This window comes from Sphaeramia orbicularis, chromosome 5, assembly GCF_902148855.1.
Source record: "Sphaeramia orbicularis chromosome 5, fSphaOr1.1, whole genome shotgun sequence".
Taxonomy (NCBI): domain Eukaryota; kingdom Metazoa; phylum Chordata; class Actinopteri; order Kurtiformes; family Apogonidae; genus Sphaeramia; species Sphaeramia orbicularis.
Window position 1 is genome coordinate 2784042 of NC_043961.1, and position 22267 is coordinate 2806308.

At 37.1% G+C, this 22267-nt stretch overlaps 1 pseudogene; it reads left to right on the plus strand.

Annotated features, from left to right (window-relative positions):
• The first annotated feature begins 3192 nt into the window (after window positions 1–3192).
• Window positions 3193–21134, plus strand: LOC115419463 (uncharacterized; annotated as a pseudogene).
• The last annotated feature ends 1133 nt before the right edge of the window (window positions 21135–22267 follow it).

The window sequence follows — 22267 nt, forward strand, 5'->3', positions numbered from 1 at the left end:
ATTCATAAAAACACTCAGTAATAACTACAGTTGATCTCATTTATTTTTCATGTAAATACAGCATTACTGTGTTTCTATGCATTTAACTTTATGTTTTCCAAATATTTCAACTGCATTCACTGGAAAGATCTAAATCTTACCAAGTGTATTTTTCTCATTTCTAGTCCAAATATCCCATCAAACTTAAAATAAGACATAATCACCTAAAGAGGAACTTTTCACTGACATATAAGAACTGATTTTTAGACAATTTTTAGACACATCTTATTTCAAGAAATCTTACCAAGATTTTTTTTTTTTTTTTTTTTTTGCTTGAATTAAGCAAAAAAATCTTGAATGTAGCAAAAAAAAAAAAAAAATCTGCAAATGGAACAAGTGAAAATTATCTTGGTAAAATTTCTTGAAATAAGATGTGTCTAAAAATTGTCTAAAAATCAGTTCTTATATGTCAGTGAAAAGTTCCTCTTTAGGTGATTATGTCTTATTTTAAGTGTGATGAGATATTTGGACTAGAAATGAGAAAAATACACTTGATAAGATTTTGATTTTTGCAGCATTTGTCCATATTATTTATCCTATAGGTCACACTGCAAAAATTTAAATCTTACCAAGTGTATTTTTCTCATTTCCAGTCCAAATATCTCATCACACTTAAAATAAGACATAATCACCTAAAGAGTCACTTTTCACCAAGATACAAGAACTTATTTTTAGACAATAGATATTTATTTCAAGAACTCTTACAAAGATAATTTTCACTTGTTCCACTGGCAGAATTTTTTTTTGCTTAATTCATTAATTTTTTTGCTTAATTCAAGCAAAAATCTGCCAGTGAAACAAGTGAAAATTATCTTGGACAGATTTCTTGAAATCAGATTTTCCAGATCAATTGTCTAAAAATCATTTCTTATATCTCACTGAAAAGTTCCTCTTTAGGTGATTCTGTCTGATTTGAAGTGCGTTGAGATATTTGGACTAAAAATAAGAAAAAAAACATTTTGTGAGATTTAGATTTTTTTTTTTCCAGTGCAGAGCTGCAAACAACAAGTTAATAATAAGAGTGTTTTATATTTGATTTTTCCAGTGCAGGGGTGTCAAACATGCAGCCAGTGGACCAAAAACTGGTCCACCAAAGCATCCAATGCCTCCCATGGGATGAAAATTTCACTGAAAACATGAACAGCCAAGGATGTTAAAATCATTTTAGTTCGGGGGCCACATACAGAATAATTTCATCTCCAGTGGCTCTGACCAGCAAAATAATAACCTATAAAAAAACGACACCTCCAAATTACATGATGTCAGTGTGTACACGTATAAACTACCCTTTCACAAAAAAAGTGAATAATCTAAATAACCATGAACAACCTGAAATTTAAGAAAAATACCTGCACAAATTCATATTCATCAAATGTGAACAGTTAATTCCTTATGTCATACTAAGCAGTGAAATGTAAAAACATGTATGTGTATATTTTGTGAAACTTCATCTGATGTTTGTTGGTTTTGATGATGTCTATGTCAGCATTATTATTATTATTATTATTATTATTATTATTATTATTATTATTATGTTTTATTTTTTTTAAATTTGTTTATTTATTTTATTTTTTTCAATTTATAGTGAACAAGTGATGTATTATGTTGGCTGTTTTATGTCTTGTTTCTGTCACCTGCCTATGGAACTGCAGATGAAAAGTAATTATTTTTACTAATTCTGTCATATTTACATGGGTGTATTTTTTATACAGCAATGTTCAGAAATGTGTATGGTCCCTATTATATAAACCAATAAAATAAAATAAAATAAAATAAATGTTGTGGTGGATGTGTTTTTACATATTATGAGACTAATGGACGTGTTATAAGAAGAATACTTTGTAACAATTATCGATGAATCTTGGGCCAACAGTTATGAATAATATAAACTACCAAAGACCAGATTTGGAAGAAATCCATCACATCCAGGTGTTTGGGAACTATTTCTTTAAGCAATTTAAGTCTATTTGTTAGAAAAGTAATGACAAAGCAGTCAAATTTAGTCAGTTCTATGACTTTCTGATGAGAAACCACAGTATTCATTACATTTTAACAGGCAGAAAAATACAGGTGTACCCAAGTTTTGATTTAAAGGAGTGATATTTTGCTTTTTTTTTTTTTTTTAATGGAATTCTTCATTTTCCCTCATTTCCCTGTGGTCTCCATAAACTGTAAATGCTCTGCTTGGCTCTGAATTCTTCATTCATTCAACTCCACAGGTCCATCTTCAACCCTATTTCTGAGTAATGACACCAGAAAGGTGGTTTGGAGCGCTGGCCCTTTAAATGCACATGAGCCACCTCAGGCCCCGCCCCCTCCAGGTTGTTGGCTGTGCTGCTCTGTCCTGTTCAACCAACAACTGAACATTTGAGGTAATGGGCTCCAAGTTTGGACATATTTTCAGTTTTACTCCAACTGCTGCTGCTGACAAACAATTATGTTGAACTTCGTCTGAAGTCTGGACCTGATATGTGCAAATGTCATGATGTAACTAGTTATAGACGTAACAAATTAAGACGGAATTAAAACGGGTGGCAGAAATCCACTCGATTTTTGCCAGAATGAATATAAAGATAGCTTTGCAGCAGCTGGAGGGTTCACATTCAAACTTTATGAACTATTTGGGTCCAAACACACAAATAAATGAAGCACAGACTAAGAAAAGTGGGTTTAGATAAATATGAGCCCTTTAAAAGTACTTGAATACTTATATTTGCTGCACCGCTGTGAGTACTGTTAATGTAAAATGATGCAAAAACGGTGCAGAAAAATAAGTATAAAGTGACTGAGGGCTGTCGACGGGCGGTGACGGTGAATGATGACCTGAAAACTGAAAATGTTTTTGACATGAACTGAAACTAAAACTGTCTCTGTGCAGGTGCAGGATTATTTTCTCTGGATTTATTACACATCACTGACCCTCACATTTTTGTATTCACATCCATCCTATAACTCCTAATTAATCCCATTTATTTAGCCGGCCTTGTCCTTTACCCCGTATCATCGGCAGCTAGATGCTAACATTCCATTCTAATCTATACCTATTTATAATCGCCTTTTCTCTGCTCCATCCTATTATTTGCTATTGCAACAGCTCAATATCCTCAAGGGAATCATTAAAGTTTCATCTTCTAAACGTCCTGGCACACAACTATGGAAAGTGTGGGGCTCCAGGAGCTCAAATGGAGGCTGAAGCTCCAGCTCACAGTGAGTGAAGGAGCTGAAGCGACCGGCCCGTTTGGCCGCATGCAGAACAAACAGAGCCGGCTGGCACGGCTCAGCTAGCCTTGGCTGGCTTCATCAGCAGAGACAAAGGTACACGACCTGAAAGGCAGCAGGGAGAATAAAGCCACGAGATTGTAAAGCTGGCACCGCCGTCCCTGCGAAAATGAAAAATCTGCAATTTGTGTGGACAAAGCCACATGTTTGTGGGGAAAGTGAGGCTCAACTTTTATTCGGCACTTTGAGGCGGCGTTCTTACCATATCTGGAGATCTGCCTCGGAAATATGCACAGTCTTCTACCCATGATGGGAGATAGGCAACGGAGTAATGGTGTATATTATAGTGTTGTATAGTAACGGAGTAATGATGCATATTATAGTGTTGTACAGGGTGAGGAAGCAAATTTTACAATATTTTGAGGCAGGGATTGAAAGACAGTGTATGACCAATTAGTTTATTGAAAGTCATGAGAATTTATTTGCCACAAGAAAATGTCCATAATAGAAAATGTTTTTATTCTATGTGTCCTCCTTCTTTCTCAATAACTGCCTTCACACGCTTCCTGAAACTTGCGCAAGTGTTCCTCAAATATTGGGGTGACAACTTCTCCCATTCTTCTTTAATAGTATCTTCCAGACTTTCTGGTAATAGTTTTGCTCATAGTCATTCTCTTCTTTCCATTATAAACAGTCTTTATGGACACTCCAACTATTTTTGAAATCTCCTTTGGTGTGACGAGTGCATTCAGCAAATCACACACTCTTTGACGTTTGCTTTCCTGATTACTCATATGGGCAAAAGTTTGTGAAAAGGTATGGATAATAGTGTTAGGTATGATTATGACATCAGTATATGTTTGGGTTCAAAACAACTGACGTAGTGTCTGCTGAGAAAAAACAACTAAATGTTCAGTGTAAATTTTGCTTCCCCACCCTGTATAGTAACGGAGTAATGATGTATATTATAATGTCGTATAGTAAAATAGTAAGGATGTATATTGTAGTGTTGTATAGTAATGGAGTAATGATACTTCACTACTGTCCTCAAATATGTTTTGGGAGAATTTGTACTTTTCTGAGTATTTTTATTGTGTTTACTTTCACTTTTACTCTAGGCCGCCGCTGACAATTGTGGGTCTTTCATAAAATTCAGTATCTGGTCGATTTGCCTGAGTGGGGGGGGGGTGTGGGGGGGTAGAGGCAGCAGTGATATCAACACAGTCGGCAACAACTGGGACTGCCCACAAACAAACTCCGATTAGAGCCAAGGGGGAAAACAAACCAGTCTGTGCCATAATGCCGAAGAGTTGTTGTGTGCCCTTTTGCACCACAAATAAACACAAAAAAATCAACAATTAAAGTTTTACATTTGACCAGATAATAAAACGGAACCACAAAGGAGGACAAAATGGCTTCAAGCTATCAGAAGAGAGGAGGAGTTTGACAGATTATGAGACCCAAACATAAAACATGTGTATGTCTGCAGTCAGCGCTTCATTAATATAATGTGAACCATTTCCAAACAGTCATAGACTATGTCAGCGGTACCAGGAATATTAGATTAACCCTTTCATGCATAGTGGTCACTACAGTGGACAGCTGACCAAAGGTGTTTTCTTGTATATTTACGGATTTGTTGTTTTGTGCATCATCCCATACACTGCAATTCATCCCATTACTGTAACTTTGCTATTTTAGATAAACCTGATCTGCAGTAACATGTTTAAGTGGGAAAAATTGCTAATTGTTACTAGACTGTAATAAACAGTTTTGTTTTGTTTTGTTTTTTAAACAAAAACTTGTTTGTTTTTTTGCATATTATCTCCATGCAGGTATGTTAAAATGTGAGAAAACATCAGATTAGCAGCATTAAAAATGTTTTTATTTCATAGTTTTCACATAGTATATCAGTAAATACAAGTTTCTTTGCTTTTAAAATTAAACGCATTGTGTCCAGCTGAGTGGACCTTTCTGTAATTCCATGAAAAATAGGTTCATAAAAAATCAATCACATTGTTTTTTTTTTTTTTTTTTTTTTTTTTGTCATGCCTAAAGAGAAATAAAAACACTCCAGAAAAAAAATCTGGATTAAGGTTCTCATAATTGCATGAAAGGGTTAATGGTTTAAACACTAGTGAACTTTGTACTACATTTGTAATTTGTGTATATTTCTTCACAACACGTTCAAAAGTACACATTCACTACCTAAATAGAAGTACAGAAACTTGTGTACAAAAGTCTGGTAAAAGTAAATGTACGGAATAAAATTATTTACTGAGTGTGTGTATATATATATATATATAAATATATATATAGTGCTGGCTCTAATGTCCTCTAAGCATAAAATCCAACCTATCCCTCTGAAGGACATTTCTATTCTCTGTTTCTGGGTAAAGCTGAAAGAACCTCATATTCATGGTCATATTGGACCAACAACAACAACAACATTATTTAACATTAATTCATCTATTTAATGTCAGGTAGAGAAATTATGCTAAGTATAATTAATTAAATCAATAGCAAAAGTGATAAGTGAAAAGTAGGTCAAAGTTCCAAATTTTGTAATGAATTTTTAAATTTTTGTTTTTTTTCCATTTTCTTATAATGGGCCAAATTTCAAATGTCTCTAAAACCATCAATTTTGTTTCAATTTACCTCAAAGTTGGCACATATATAGAGGCTGACATCAGCACATACCAAAATAACCTTCTGCTTTTAACCCTGTAAAGCCTGAACCATTAAATCAGTGACAGAAAATTCCAGTTCCTTCTTGCACTGTAAATAAAACACACTCATTGTACTTCCTTGTTTCAATTTAACAGAATTTCAACGTTTTCTTGTTTAGTTGGTACGATACGACCATTTTCTTAAAAAGGAACGGAGGGACGAATTTATGTTTCAATAACTTGACTTTTTTTTTTTTTTTTGATGTAAGCCGACAATGAGTTTCTCCTCTCTGAAAGACGAGCAGCCGCCACTGATCCCAACATAAGGAGTCCGAACCTGTTGTGTGTAATCATGTGTGTGGACTGCAGACCCACAGACGGACGGTGATTATCAGAAAGCATCTGATCTGGGTTTGCCAGCACCGTCTCAGATAATATGAGGCTGTTGGCACGTGGATGAGGATGCCAGCTGAGGAGGCGACCCTTCAGTTTAGCTCCGAATACATAAGACTCAGGCTGCTCAGACAGGGCGGACATACACTATATGGACAAAAGTATTGGGACACATAATGGTTAAAGCTGTAAAATGTCCAGTTCATGCTGATTTGAGATAAAAACATCAATATTTCCTTAAAGTTTAATTCCTAGAAAATGTGAAGAAAGTAGATGGTTAGCTGTGGTGGAAAATTATTATTCACTGTCAGAGTGGGATAAATATTTTAGACATTTAGAGGAAGAACATTTAAAATCATGGATTAAAAAAGCAAAAACCGGTTTTAAGACCTTACTGGGAAGAGATTCATAAACATATACAAAATGTATTTAAAGTAAACATTTTGTTTAAATGTCAGATCATGTATTTGGGTAATCTATCATTTGAGTCATGGAACATTAACCCTTTCATGCATGAATTATGATATCCTTACCCAATATGTTTTTTGTGAGTGTTTTTATTCCTTTTTAGGCATGAAAAAAACAATGCAATTGAGTTTTTTATTTTTTATTTTTTTTGTTAAGAAGTTAGAAAAATGGCCACTCCATGTATTTAATTTTTGAAGCAAAGAAACATATATTTGAAACCTAATATCAGAAAGTGACATGGAAAACTATGCAATCAAAACATTTTTAAAGCTGCTAATCAGATGTTTTCTCACAATTTAACACACTCTAATACTAGTTATTATTCATTTCAAGGAGATAATACGCAAAAAAAAAAAAAAAAAAAGTTACAATCTAATAACAATTAGCAATTGATTTACATTAAAAAAAAAAAAACAACAACCAAAAAAAAAAAAACATGTCACTGCAGATCAGGTTTATCAAGATCAGCAATGTTACAGAAATGGTCTGAATGTCAGTGTATGGGATGATGCATTTGCTCTGTTGGCTGATATGGAACTAAAACAACAAAACCTATGAATATACAAGAGAACAGCTGGAGAAGAACTGTCCACTGGAGTGACCACTGTGCATGAAAGGGTTAATTACATATTCATTGTTGTCAGTTTATCAGTTATCAGTTTTACTGATATTTGTTGTAGTTTTACTGACATTTGTTGTAGTTTTACTGATATTTATTATAGTTTTACTGACATTTGTTGTAGTTTTACTGATATTTATTATAGTTTTACTGACATTTGTTGTAGTTTTACTGATATTTGTTGTTGTTTTACTAATATTTGTTGTTCTTTTACTGATATTTGTTGTAGTTTTACTGATATTTATTATAGTTTTACTGACATTTGTTGTAGTTTTACTGATATTTGTTATAGTTTTACTGACATTTGTTGCAGTTTTGCTGATATTTATTGTAGTTTTACTGATATTTGTTGTTGTTTTACTGATATTTATTGTTGTTTGACTGATATTTGTTGTAGTTTTACTGATATTTGTTGTTTTACTGATATTTGTCATAGTTTTACTGATATTTGTCGTAGTTTTACTGATATTTGTTGTGGTTTTACTGATATTTATTGGAGTTTTACTGATATTTGTTGTCGTTTGACTGATATTTGTTATAGTTTTACTGATATTTGTTGTAGTTTTACTGATATTTATTGTTGTTTGACTGATATTTGTTATAGTTTTACTGATATTTGTTGTTGTTTTACTGATATTTATTGTTTTACTGATATTTTTTGTAGTTTTACTGATATTTTTTTTTTTTTTTTACAGTGTGCTCCACCTGTAAGAACAGAGGAGTACATCCGTGAATGTGGCCAGTTTATAGTTGAACTAATCCGTAATGAAACCGCTGTTTTCCAGATGCGCTGCGCTGAAGAGTCTGCAAAAACCAGTTTGAGCAAATCTAACACCTGAAATGAAAATTGCTGGGAAATAAAATAACACTGGTTATAATGTTGTTTCAGTCTCACTTGTTTCATTAGCCAATGAAGGAAACGGGCATGTTTAATGGATGTGGCCACCTCCACAGTTCCCACCGCTTCAGGGTGCAAAAACTGACAGTGTTGGATTACAGCCGTTCGCACCACTGCTATGTGTGCAGTATTAAAGACAAACACGCTTCATTTCATCTCTCTGCCGCACAGATTTGAATCGACCGGCCAACTTTTCATCTACATAAAGTTCGGCTTTTGAGTAAGAACTGCTCGCGCCGCAAAAGCCACAAACATAGTACAAACGTGACAGTGCGTTTGGCCTGGGTGTGAGCAGGCGGGTGGTGCAAATGCAAATCCTGGTAATAACTGACATGAAAATTGCACTTCACAGCTTGATTGTTACTGGAACTGCACCTCTGCCCCCACACTGGCACCGTCACACCGACTGTCTGTCACCAAAACACCAAAACAGCCACAAGTGAATAATTACCTATGTATGAAAATGCCACTTTCCTGCCACAAAGTCCCATCATGCACCAGGAGCCAGAATGAAGAATGAGCCCATAGTGCTTCTATGTGCCCAACACGTGCAGATATCTGATTCTATGTTTTCAAAATATGCCTTTCTTGTAAATTTCATCCTTTTACTCTTTGAAAAAAATAATGGCGCTAGGTGTGATGATTTTTAGTTTTATTTTAACAAATGGTCGTTTCCCAGTCGCGGAACAGAGATGAAACACGATTTAAAATGCAGCTGCCACCTCTGTCAGCATGTGTACGCCAGTGGGGTGGACATATTTTTATGAATACTGATTATTTTGTAAATATTAATATGCTATTGAACAACTTGTACTACTTTATTATTGGCTCTGTTTTTCCTCAGTGTCGGGGTGGTTTTCTAATAAATGCAGCTGCACAACTTCAGCCGTTTTTAATATGAATACAAAAACAGAAGCGTAAGTCAACATTAACAAAGAAAACATACAGACAGTTCTTCAGAAATCCTCCGTTTCAGTCAGTTTCATGTTGATGTTACACTCATGAGCAGGACTCAAACTCATTTTCTTTCAGGTTCCACATTCAGCCCAATCTGATCTGCAGTGGGTCGGACCAGTCAAATAATAACAGAACAAGTGTTCAGAACGCAAACCTCCGCCAAGCACCCAGAACGCTGTGCATGTGTGGATCGACTATTTCTGTTGAAATCCAACAGTTTCCAGGTTGTTCCATACAGCAGAAACAGTCGCAGCTTGGTCCCAGTCATGTGTCTGTCCAATTAGATTCAATTCCACTCAATATTAGTTGAGTTCTAATTTTAAATGTGTGGGAAATGGGATTTTCAGTGTTCAGTGTAAATGTCCACAGAGTCCACATTCCACAGTGGATGTGAACAATTTAGTTCCAGATACAAGAGATTGTTCTAAGCTACAGGTGGATCCAACTGGAGGAGAATTGGAGTCATTTGGAATTTTTTAGGAATTTTTGAAAATTGCTCAATGATTTTTTTTTTTTTTTGTTCTTTACTTGTCCTGTCCTTCATCCTAACAGCAGAATGGTAGTCTGTCTCCTTTTGGTGCTGAACAAATTTGCTTTACCAAGGGTAACTTCATAAAGTATATGAAGCTCCACTTGATATTCTACTGTGTTTATTATGAGTGTTGCTGAACCACATTTCGATGCCGGACCTGACATTTGGCGGGGGGGGGGCGCAGGGCAGAGAGAGAAGAAGATGGCGAAGACCCTCACAAGAAAATATCAACCACACAAACAGTAACAGCCATGGTGAAAATTATAATGGAAACAATAACTACAACCAGAACTGAGGAAATGTCTCAATGATGACAGATGGAAAACTGTAGATGTTGTGACCTTGCTGTGACCTTGAACTTTGGCCTACTGGGACCAAAATGGAGTGGGTTGGTCCCAGGGCCTAGGCCTATCTGTGGGGAAGATTTGGGAAAGATGGGTGGAAGAGTTTTCCACTAAAGTTGCTAACAAACAAATAAACAAACAAACAAACATGCAAACACACAAACAAACACACAAAGCAAAGTGATCACAATACCTCCTGGCAGAGGTAATCACCTATAAATAATGACAACCCCAAATTTTTGTCTTTCTTTTAGTGCAAAAAACCCATTAAACTATGAAAATACTAACTTTTATAAACTATCCAAACAATAAAAGATGTGAATAACCTGAAAAAACTGAAACTTCTTGAGAAAAATCAGTGCAATTTTCTCAGTCTTCTTCCTCCACTTCTCATTAGTCCATGTGCATTCTGGATCAGATCTCCAAAGACACTAAACACTGAGGAACAGGAAGAAAAGAGTTCAAACTGGACTGAATTTAATACAGACATTTCAGGTTGTTCACATTTGTTCAGGTTAGTCACGTTTTATTGGTACAGGATAGTTTGGAAATGTGAATATTTTCATAATTTAATGTTATTTTTTGCACTAAAACAAAGACAAATATTTGAAGTTTATCAGAATAATGTAATATTTTTTTCACATTAAACCGAGAACAAAACGTGGAGTCATTATTTTTGTAGGTTATTATGTTATTATTTGACTGTAGATCTTATCAGTCTGTATGTGGAACCTGAACTGTTGTTGTTGTTGTTGTTCTTGTATTCATACAAAATAATAATTGCTATATAGTGATCATAAGGAATAGAAATTGGGGGTAGGAGTACATAAGTTTATACTTCTTCCTACTCCTTTTCGAGTATGTATAATTTCATTTCATTTGTTTTATTTATCTTCTTCTTCTTCTTCTTCTTCTTATTATTATTATTATTATTACTATAATTATTTATTTATTTATTTTCGCTGTCTGTGTGCTTATCAGTCATTTATGTACCAGTACTTATATTTTGTTGGTTGATTTTTGTTTTGATTTCACTGTCGACATGTTCGAAATAAAGATTTCATTCATTCATTCATTCATTCATTCAGACTTCTTCATAGGCTTCAGCTGCTAATGAATGCTAACGGCTCCAGTATGAACACTGTCTCCAAACATTACTGTATACATACGACTAAAGCCATTGTCTTTGCAGAAGCGTTCTCCGAATATTTTATGGTAAAACACACCTTTGCTTCCATGGAAAACACAGATAAATCTTGCACCTTCGCAAACATGGAAGATAATAATCAAACTTAATGTTGCTGCTTGCAGGCAGAAGGTAGTCATTGAGCAGTTTACAGTTTCTCTCTATTGTGGAGATGCATTGTTAGAAACAATAATACACATTTTACAAGAGGTGGTACAAACACACAGCTATTCATCCTATTAACTAAATCACATAATAGCGTCTAAAAAGAAAATACAAGCAAAGAAAAGCTTCAAAATAAAAAGGAAAAAAAATAAATGCTGTTTTTTTTTTTTAGTGTTCGTGCTCGTTTTCATTTGGGAGTGACTCAAAATGAAAGGCGAAAGTGAACAATTTGGGCGTTTCACAGAGTTGGGAAGTGTGTCGGTCTGAAAAGGTTAACTGGTTCGACAGTGCGTGGATAGCTGGTTGTTTACAGTTGTTTACTCACTTCACCTGTGGTTGATTCATCACACAATTTCATTTCCTACTGCGTCTGCTTCCATTTCATGATACACTGCAGCGTTTCCCCATTGTTCACATGCATTGTCAGCAACAAAAGGCTTTTCTGAGGAAACGTGACATAAACAACAAAACCGCATTTCAATTTGTACATTATTTCATTGTGTCTCTAAAGCCGTCCTCTCGTCTGAAATGATGGATCCACTCATGAGCGTTTGCTGGAACTTCTCCCTGTAGTGACAGGAAATTATCCACAAGGATTTACAAGGACACGAAACACCTTATTCTGTTTTCTGATCTTTGTCGACTCCACTACCTTTACACGGCAGCAACAAAAGAAAGTCACTTCTGGAGTTTTGTTTTGGAGGACATGACCACAATAGATTTCTTGATGCTCGTACCCGAATGTAGTGATAGGATAAGTCGGATTCTTTTTACTAAATCAGTTCTTTCGGTTCATTTATCTGTTGGGAATTGATTCTGAATCAATTCATTTGATGCACCAATTTAAAAAAAAAAATTATAATAATGTAGTGGGCGTTGGCCACAAACCAGTGACACCAAAATGCCAAACATCATTAATTCACTACAGCACCTGACAAGCAGAGGAGGTGATAGGTCTAACCCTTAATATGTCTTTCCTGTCCATCTATGAATGATATCATAAGAAAATTCATTCATTTTTGTTTTTTTTTCTTGAATCTCAGTCTCATTCTAGGTTTCATGTGTAACCCATTGTGTCCACTCGTGTTACACGCAGAACCTGCCCATTTACACACAAATAAATCATGAATGATTTTGCAACAGCGGTCATTTTTGTGAAACACTCTGCCTTGCATAATTAGTTTGATTCCCAAAATGTACCTGTGAGAGAATAAAAAGATATTTTAAAAAATTGTAGCGAGTAATTTTTGTGTCCTTTTGACTGTGTTACATGCAGATTTTTGAATGAAAACTAATATATAAAAATGTGTTTTATCTGTAAAATAATTTATCCTTTATCTCAGTAAATGTTTATTACCTCCGCCAAGGAGGTTATGTTTTTGCCAGAGTTTGTTTGTCTGTCTGTCTGTCTGTTTGTTTGTTTGTCTGTCCGTTAGTGTGCAACGTAACTCAAAAAGTTATGGACAGATTTGGATGAAATTTTCAGGGTTTGTTGGAAATGGGATAAGGAAGAAATTATTAAATTTTGGTGGTGATCAGGGGTGGGGGGGGCCCACGGGGGGGGCCACTGATCAGCCTTGGCAGAGGTCTGCGCTCTCCGAGTGCTTCTAGTTTATAAAATAGACCCAAAGTGTTTCCAAACCTGCTTCATAACATTCGTCTACATCTGGTTTGAATTTCTAGCCCCATGTCCTGTTTTTAGGACCAGTTTCATAAAAGCACTCAGATAAAAGTATCTCAGTTACACATTATTCCTGCTGTTTGTGCTGCAACTGTAATGTTTACAACATAACATGATAATTTAATGACATTTCAGGAGCTGCTGCCTGAATTTAACCCTCTGGTATCCCGTCCAGCAAGGCCCTTACTAAACACCAAGTGTGCTGTTTTTGCACACTTGTGGAATAACGTCCAAAAAAATTTTCATACAGTTTGTTTTTAATTCTTTTACACTTTTTTCTATTTCATCAACTTCAGCTGTAAATAAAAATACCAAATACTCAATAATTGTCACATTTTTTAACCCTTTAAATGCCGTGTTTGTATTGTAAACAAACCATTTTTTTGGATGCAAAAAACACAAAAAAAAATATTTTTTTTCAATATACTACATAAAAAGTGGATTACATATTATTTGATTTTTTCATCCTGGCATATGTCAATGATTAACTCCAACATTGGTTAATTTGCATTATTATTTTTGGTGCTAGGTCAAATGTTCAAAAATACTAGCATCTGTCACCAAGTGTGCGTAAAATGCACACCTATAAATCAAATTATTAAATATTATATATTGATTTATTTTTCTGCTCTAATTTGCTTTTATTTTTGTAAATCCAGCTCAGTCCTAATCATACAGATCAAATGTTAGAAATAGTGCGTTTTAGGCACACTTGGCAGACAGATGCTAGTCTGCTCATTTTCTTTTGTTTACAATGTGCACATTTGAGTTGGTGGACAGAATTTTAAAGATCATGCAAAAATGAACAACTTTTGAATTCTAACCTTATTTAAATTTTGAAAAATAATATGAAGTTTTTTAAAACAAAGTGCAAAGTGTGCGTAAAAGGCGCACCCAGATACCAGAGGGTTAAAGTGACTATGGTTGTAGAAAATAAACCCATTTTGGTTGACAGTTGGCTTAGCTCTATTAAATGACAACAGTGTGCTGTAGATTTGTCTTATCAATATTCATGTTCAGATCAGATAAAGGTCAAAGGTAAACATGTTATTCAGTGCTGTCATCACATACGATACGGAGGATCTGACTGATGGAGTTTAGACACCGGTTGTAATGTTAAACCACAGTCATTTTTCTGACCTGATTTGTTTCACTGTTGGTGTAGTTGCACCTTCATGTCATCGAGGTTTATTTTACTACAGATCTGAAACATGTTTGGAGCTTTCCCGTGCTTTTCCCATGTGATCGTCAGAGTTTTCACTGCTAATTCTGTTCCTATTTCTGTTCCATCATTTAGCGTCTGCACAGTGATCTGTAACTGACAGTAACTGGGATAAGATTCATACATGTAACAGTATCCTGAGTACTATTGATGTTAGAGTATCAGGGTTTCATTAAGGTCTCATCCAGGAGAATGTTTTTGTTTGTCTTTTGTTTGTTATTTCTTCTTCTGCACAGCCCCGTGCTCCACTGTGGTCGTATCCATCCATATTTTCTGACCTCAGAGTTAGTCATATAGAGTTACAGACAATAATGAACATCACAGACGCCATCAATAACTGTGATACTCGTACATAAATCATTTACTTGTTCCATGTAAACACATTCTACGCATGATCAAAGCTGAGATAAGTGTGATTAAGCCTCCGGTATCTGGGTGTGCTTTTTACGCACACTTTGCACTTTGTTTTAAAAAACTTCATATTATTTTTCAAAATTTGAATAAGGTTAGAATTCAAAAGTTGTTCATTTTTGCATGATCTTTAAAATTCTGTCCACCAACTCAAATGTGCACATTGTAAACAAAAGAAAATGACCAGACTAGCATCTGTCTGCCAAGTGTGCATAAAACGCACTATTTCTTCCATTTGATCTGTATGATTAGGACTGAGCTGGATTTACAAAAATAAAATCAAACTAGAACTGCGAGCAGTTATGAACGGGGGCCAAGCCTCCCCGCCCACTCGGACCCCAGGCCCCACGGAGCCCACGGAAATCGGCCCTGAAGGACGCCGGTCTGGGGCTGAGCTGGTGGAGGCTGGGCCCCGTTCATAAGGGTTTACAGTTGTAGTTAGTATTCCACCGTCTGAGCCGCTGTATTCACTGGAATGGGACAAATGCACCAGTAGAGTGGAAGGAGGAATGTGTGGGACTGGGATTAGTTGGAATAGATTACACTCACGTTGACCAATCATTACTAAACTTTACAGCTGGTCTCAGGAGTGACCCCACATCATCCCAAATTTCATTGAAATCTGTAAAGGTGTTTCAAAGATAAAAATTTTACATATTTGCAGCGCCCAATAGAGGCTAACATTCATCAAATTCGGCTCATACCCTCACAGTGACATGTTAACCAAGTACCTACTATTTGGTGTTGATAGCATTTAATTTATCCGAGATATGTAATAGTTAACATTTTTTAAGCTAGCTACAGAAATTTATTCATCAATAATTTTCACATTTTTTGACCAAACAAAGTCCTTTTGATAACTTAGTATCATTTCTATGAGAAGAGCATACATGCCAAGATTCACGCAGATCGGAAAAAATCCCAAGTAGAAGTTTTAAAAAGTTGGTTTTCCAGTTTTCGCAATTTTGCCGAAAAAAAAAGTCATCCCCCAAATCTGCCTAACCATGACTACATGATTCAACCCTTTTCAGGGAATCTGAGGATATGAGGTTTTTTAATGTGCGATACACGGTGCGGGAGTTCTAGACCAAAATGCATATGCCTTGGTTCTATGGCCCCCTGCTGGTGGACATATATAATTGTTTGCGTCTCAGTTCCGTGCAGGGGTCTGGACCAACCCTCCAAATGTCAGCGCTCTACCATGTACGCTTTAGGCTGCAGGAACAGTTTGAGCCGGATTCCCTGCATTCACTGGAATGGGACCAATGCATTAGGAATGTAGAAGGAGGAATGTGTGGGACTGGGATTTGTTGTAATAAATTACACCCACGTTGACCAATCATTACCAAACTTTACAGCTGATCTCAGGAGTGACCCCCCATCATGCTCACCAAATTTTTTGTGAATCGGACCAACTTTTTTGTGACTTGATGTGTCTCTTTTTATAGCGCCCCCTATTGTCCGATTTACACCAAATTTGGTACAGAGTCTCTGGTTGACCTCTAAAACAAGTATATTAAGTTTGATGTTGATAGCATATACTTTGACAAAGATATGCAAGAATATGTGTTTTTCGCTATCAAAAAAATTTGTTCGTTTATAATTAGCACATTTTTTACAGCAGCAAACTGATTGTGATAACTTTAGATCAGAAGCCTCTGGAGATTGTCTGTACAAAGTTTGAAGCCAACGGGTCTTAAACCCTAGTAGGAGTTCGAAAAAGTATGTTTTCAATATCTAGCAACTTAGAAAGAAAAATATGCAGTGGAAGTGGGTGTGGCCTATGTCAAAAGACTCATCTCTATCCAAGGAATACAAAGATGTAAAGTTTATGAATGTGTCATTCAAAATTTGGAAGTTATAGGCAAAAATGCGTATTTGTCTGTTATAGCGCCACCTAGTGGCGCACATCCACAGTTTTTGCTCTGGTAGATCTGTGTCCTATTCTATAGGGTCCATAGAAATTTCACAGCCCTCAGCAGAACAGTTCAGCTGTAGGAAATATTTGTTGTTTAACTTGTAATAAGCCACGCCCACATTTTTCAGCCACACCCACCTTCAAGATATGGCCTCAGGAAGGGCCCTCCATCATACCCACCAATTTTCGTAGAAATTGGTGCCGCCATTTAAGAGATATAAATTTTCCACATTTGCAGTGCCCCCTAGTTGCCAACATTCACCAAATTTGGCTCATACCCTCACAGTCACAGAAGAACCAAGGATCTAAGATCTGGTGTTGATAGCATTTACTTTGACTGAGATATGTAACACTTAGCATTTTTTTAGCTAGCTACTGAAATTTGTTCGTTTATAATTTGCACATTTTTCGACTGAACAAAATTCTTGTGATAACTTTAGATCAGGTCCATGAGCAGAGTGTATGTGCCAAAATTCACACAGATTGGACAAACTCCCAAGTCGGAGTTCAATTAGAGCCGAAAAATAAATCAATATATAATATTTAATAATTTGATTTATAGGTGTGCATTTTATGCACACTGAGTGACAGATGCTAGTATTTTTGAACATTTGACCTAGCGCCAAAAATAATAATGCAAATTAACCAGTGTTAGAGTTAATCATTGACATATGCCAGGATGAAAAAATCAAATAATATGTGATCCACTTTTTCTGTAGTATATTGAAAAAAAATAATTTTGTGTGTTTTTTACATCCAAAAAAATGGTTTGTTTACATTACAAACATTTAAAGGGTTAAAAAAAAATGTGACAATTATTGAGTATTTGGTATTTTTATTTACGGCTCAAGTTGATGAAATAGAAAAAAGTGTAAAAGAATTAAAAACAAACTGTATGAAATTTTTTTGGACATTATTCCACAAGTGTGCAAAAACGGCACACTTGGTGCTTAGTAAGGGCCTTACTGGACAGGATACCGGAGGGTTAATAGTGTACTGGAATGCAAACGAACACAAACAATAAAACAAAAGCATGTCAGTTTGGGTAAATATTCACAGAGCTCATGTTGTCGGCCATTTTTTTACACTTTTACCTGTCGACAAATGAGCAAAAGTCACACAATGGACTCTTTCTGCATAACGGCGTCGCCATTACAAAGTTTCATCTGGGGAAACTAAGGGAAACCAGAAGTGTTTTCTTTGAGCTGCTGTGATCCAAATGGAGTCTGTAGGCTGAACGACAGGTTTGTTTAGAGAAAGCAGCTCAGTGAAAAACCTACTCCTGTTGACACAGAAGCCGCTGGATGATGAAGGAGGTTTACAGGATGAAGCCGACGACTGACGGTGTGGAGCAGCGAAGGCTCTATTAGCCCCAGGTATGACCAGACTACAGCTTTAAGGAAAAGAAACGCTGGTTATTGCACAAGTGTTAACCTCCTGAATGATGCCGGCTGGTGGAATTATTGTCATTTAGAGCTTGAAGCTGCCAATCATCTGGTGAAGTGCAAGAAAAATCACCATATATACATGTTTTTAACTACCGAAAGCGTTGAAGGTAGATGTATAAGAGAACATGTAAAGTCTCTTTTTCTTCAGTTTTCTCCATTTTGATAAAATGACCTTTGAATTTACTCTGAGCTTTGATGAACATCTGCATAATCAGTGAGTTAAACATAGGAAAATACATGTCTTATATTGAAAAAACTGAAAATGAAAAGGATAATATTACAATAAATGGTGATAAAACACTTGAGATAGGTTAAACAGAGTGAAAAAAAAAAAAATTGGGGAGTGCAACAAAAGTAGTAGTGGGTCTTCATGGGTTAAAATGTCTAACAACATCTAAGTCTACACTGTTAAAAAAAAAAAAAAAAACAGTAAAAAAAATGGTATTATTCCAGCAGCAGGGGTGCAAAAAAAATACTGTTAAAAAACAGAAAATAACCAACTCATAAAAATACGGTAATTTTCCATAATTAAAATACAGTTTTTGCCCTAACTTTACATGACATTTTGTATATATTTTTTTTTACTTTTTAATGTTTAATAAAGAATATTTTCATGTATTAAAACAATCAAATTACATACACACACACACACACACATATATATATATATATATATATATATATATATATATATATATATATATATATATATATATATATATACACTACTATATACTACTACTATATATAATACTCAAAGAGCATTGAGCAGTTTCGTTCCATCTCGCTACTCAGCGTTAGGGCAAAGTGTTCTTTAGCATCCTGTCTCGGCAGCTGTCGGAGTTCGTCCTCCAGAACAACTACATGGACACATCAGTACAGAAAGGCGGCATCCCAGGAGTGCCTGGCTGCTTGGAACATACAGGCGTCATCACTCAGCTCATCCGTGAAGCCCGAGAAGCAAGAGGTGATCTGGCTGTCTTGTGGCTGGACCTGACCAATGCTTATGGGTCCATACCGCATGGCTTAGTCCAGATAACACTGCAGAAACATCATGTGCCCAGTAACATCCGCAACCTCATTCTGGACTATTACAACCACTTCAGGCTGAGAGTCTCCTCAGGGTCTGAATCATCCAGCTGGCACCGGCTAGAAAAGGGAATCATAACAGGTTGCACCATCTCCGTTACCCTTTTTGCCCTAGCCATGAACATGGTGGTCAAATCGGCTGAGGCGGAATGCAGAGGCCCAAAAACGAAGTCTGGCTCGAGGCAACCTCCAATCAGGGCCTTCATGGATGATCTCACTATCACAACCTCCTCAGTGCCTGGAACCAGATGGATTCTTCAAGGTCTAGAAAAACTCATCACGTGGGCCAGGATGAGCTTCAAGCCCAGCAAGTCCAGATCATTGGTGCTGAAAAAGGGGCGTGTTGCTGATCAGTTCCGCTACACACAAGCAGGAGTCCCCATCCCATCCGTCTCTGAGCAGCCGGTGAAGAGCCTAGGCAAAGTGTTCGACTCTAGCCTCAGAGACTCCAATTCCATCAAGAAGACCATCAAAGACCTTGAAGAGTGGCTCAGGAAGACAGACAAATCTGGTTTGCCGGGGAGGTTTAGAGCATGGATTTACCAACATGACATCTTGCCCAAGATCCTGTGGCCACTGCTGATATACGAGGTCCCAATAACAACAGTTGAAGCACTGGAGAGGAGGATTACTAACCACCTCCGTAGGTGGCTGGGTCTTCCTCGGAGCCTCAGCAGCGTGGCACTGTATGGAAGGAGCAACATCTTACAACTCCCATTTAGAGGCCTTAAAGAGGAGTTCATGGTGTCGCGGACAAGGGAGGCACTCCAATACAGAGACTCGAGGGATCCAAAAGTGGTAGCTGCAGGAATCGAAGTCAGGACGGGCAGGAAGTGGAGAGCAGGCGAGGCACTTGAGGTGGCTGAGTCTCGGCTGAGGCAGAGGGAGCTCGTGGGGAATGTGGCCAGAGGCCGTGCAGGCCTGGGTTACTTCCCCAGTATTAACATTCGCAAAGCCAAGGGCAAGGAGAGGCACCAGCTTCTCCAGGAGGAGGTTCGAGCAGGCGTGGAAGAAGAGAGAGCAAGCAGGATGGTGGGGCTGAGGCAGCAAGGAGCTTGGACAAAGTGGGAATCTGCAGAGCAGCGAAGGGTCACCTGGAATAACATCCTGCAAGCAGACTACCACAGAGTCCGTTTTCTGATCCAAGCGGTGTACGGCGGCCTACCAAGCCCAGTAATCTCCATGTCTGGGGCAAAATCGAGTCTCCAGCCTGTGCATTGTGCTCTGGGAGAGGATCCCTCAAACATATCCTCAGCGGCTGCCCAAAGGCACTTGCAGATGGCCGCTATCGCTGGCGGCACGACCAAGTGCTCAAAGCAGTTGCAGAAGCGGTTGCCTTGGCCGTAACCACCAATAGACAGCACCGCCCAAAGCCCACCACCTTTAGGCTGGAGAGAGGCATCGCTCACAGCTCGGACCGGTGCCTGGCCTCCTTGCCTCAGCAGCCGACTGGGAGTTGAGAGTGGACCTGGTTAAGCAGCTGCGCTTCCCAGAGCATATCGCCCCAACCTCACTGCGTCCAGACATGGTCATCTTCTCCAACTCCACCAAAAAGGTGATCATGGTAGAGCTCACTGTACCCTGGGAGGAGCACATGGACGAAGCCCAAGAGCGGAAATGTGCTAAGTACCAGGAGTTGACGGAGCAGTGCCGGAGCAATGGCTGGGTAACTTTCTGTGAGCCTATCGAGGTGGGATGTCGAGGCTTCGCAGGTCGGTCACTTTGCAGACTCTTAGCCAAGCTAGGGATTGTGGGCCTGGCGAAGAAGAGGGCCATCAAATCAACCACCGATGCTGCAGAGAGAGCCACTAGGTGGCTCTGGCTAAAGAGGGAAGCCCCGTGGTCAACTGCTGCTGGGATGCAGGCTGGGACTTGATCACCCCAGTCGGGTCGCCTGGGCGAGGGTGTATGATGTTCGAACAGACCCGAAACATCCTTTGACCCCAGGAAACATCACTGATGAGGCATCCCAGCGCATCCACAGGATGTATTCTAGAAGATATATATATATTTATATATATTTATATATATAATTTTCACTGAGACTCAGTTGTCCAATCCACTGATAAAAACTGTATTTGGACAGTTTATCAGTGTTTATACATGTTATACATTCAAAAAAATACATTTATTCAACATTTTTGTTGTGAAACATCCTGTAATTATATTTGTCAATTAACAAACAAATCTGGTTCAACTGACAGAACTAATACTTCTTTTACGGATAATTGTCAGTAATTTTATCTTGTTTTATTTATTCATTTATTTTTACAGTATTAAACTTTAAATTAACAGTTTAATCTCATGAATAGAAAAGAAATATTTGTGAAATTACGATCCATTTGCAAGTGTATTTTAAGTGTATTTTTCTGTGAAAAAAGAAAAAAAATTGTTAAAAAACTGAAAATTTTATGGTTATTCACAGTTCCAGTTTTTTCATGTTATTTTCCATTTGACATGTAAAATCACAGTCTATTTTTGTCATTTCATTGATATTTCCCTGTATCTTAAAAATACAGGAAAAATCTGTGAAATAAAGAGAGAAAATTCTGTTAAATTACAGATTTTTTTGTACAGTGTAGGTTACATATTGAGTTGACTCATGTATTTACATCAAATACTCCCCACAACGTACCAGCCTGTTCCATTTCCATCATACACGATATAAAAACTACAGGGACACATCACACCTACAGCTTAAAGAACATTCACGTCGTTTGTCGTCAATAATTTAACCACAGAACGTGTTGAACGTACATGTATAAGAGGCAGAAAGAAGAAGTGAGGAGGGAAAAAAAAAGAACATTAGATGGAAAGAGGAAGAAAAAGAAAAGTGAATCAAAGGGAAAAGGGTAAAAGAGGGAGATGGAGAGAAAAAGGAGGAGTGTAGAAGAGGTTTTGTAATCTCAGTATAGTGGTGTTGTGCCGTCTCCATAGCGACAGGCACAAAGGCCTGTGGTTGGCCATTGATGGCTAATTGTATTCTTCACAGCTCTTTTGTTAATTGTT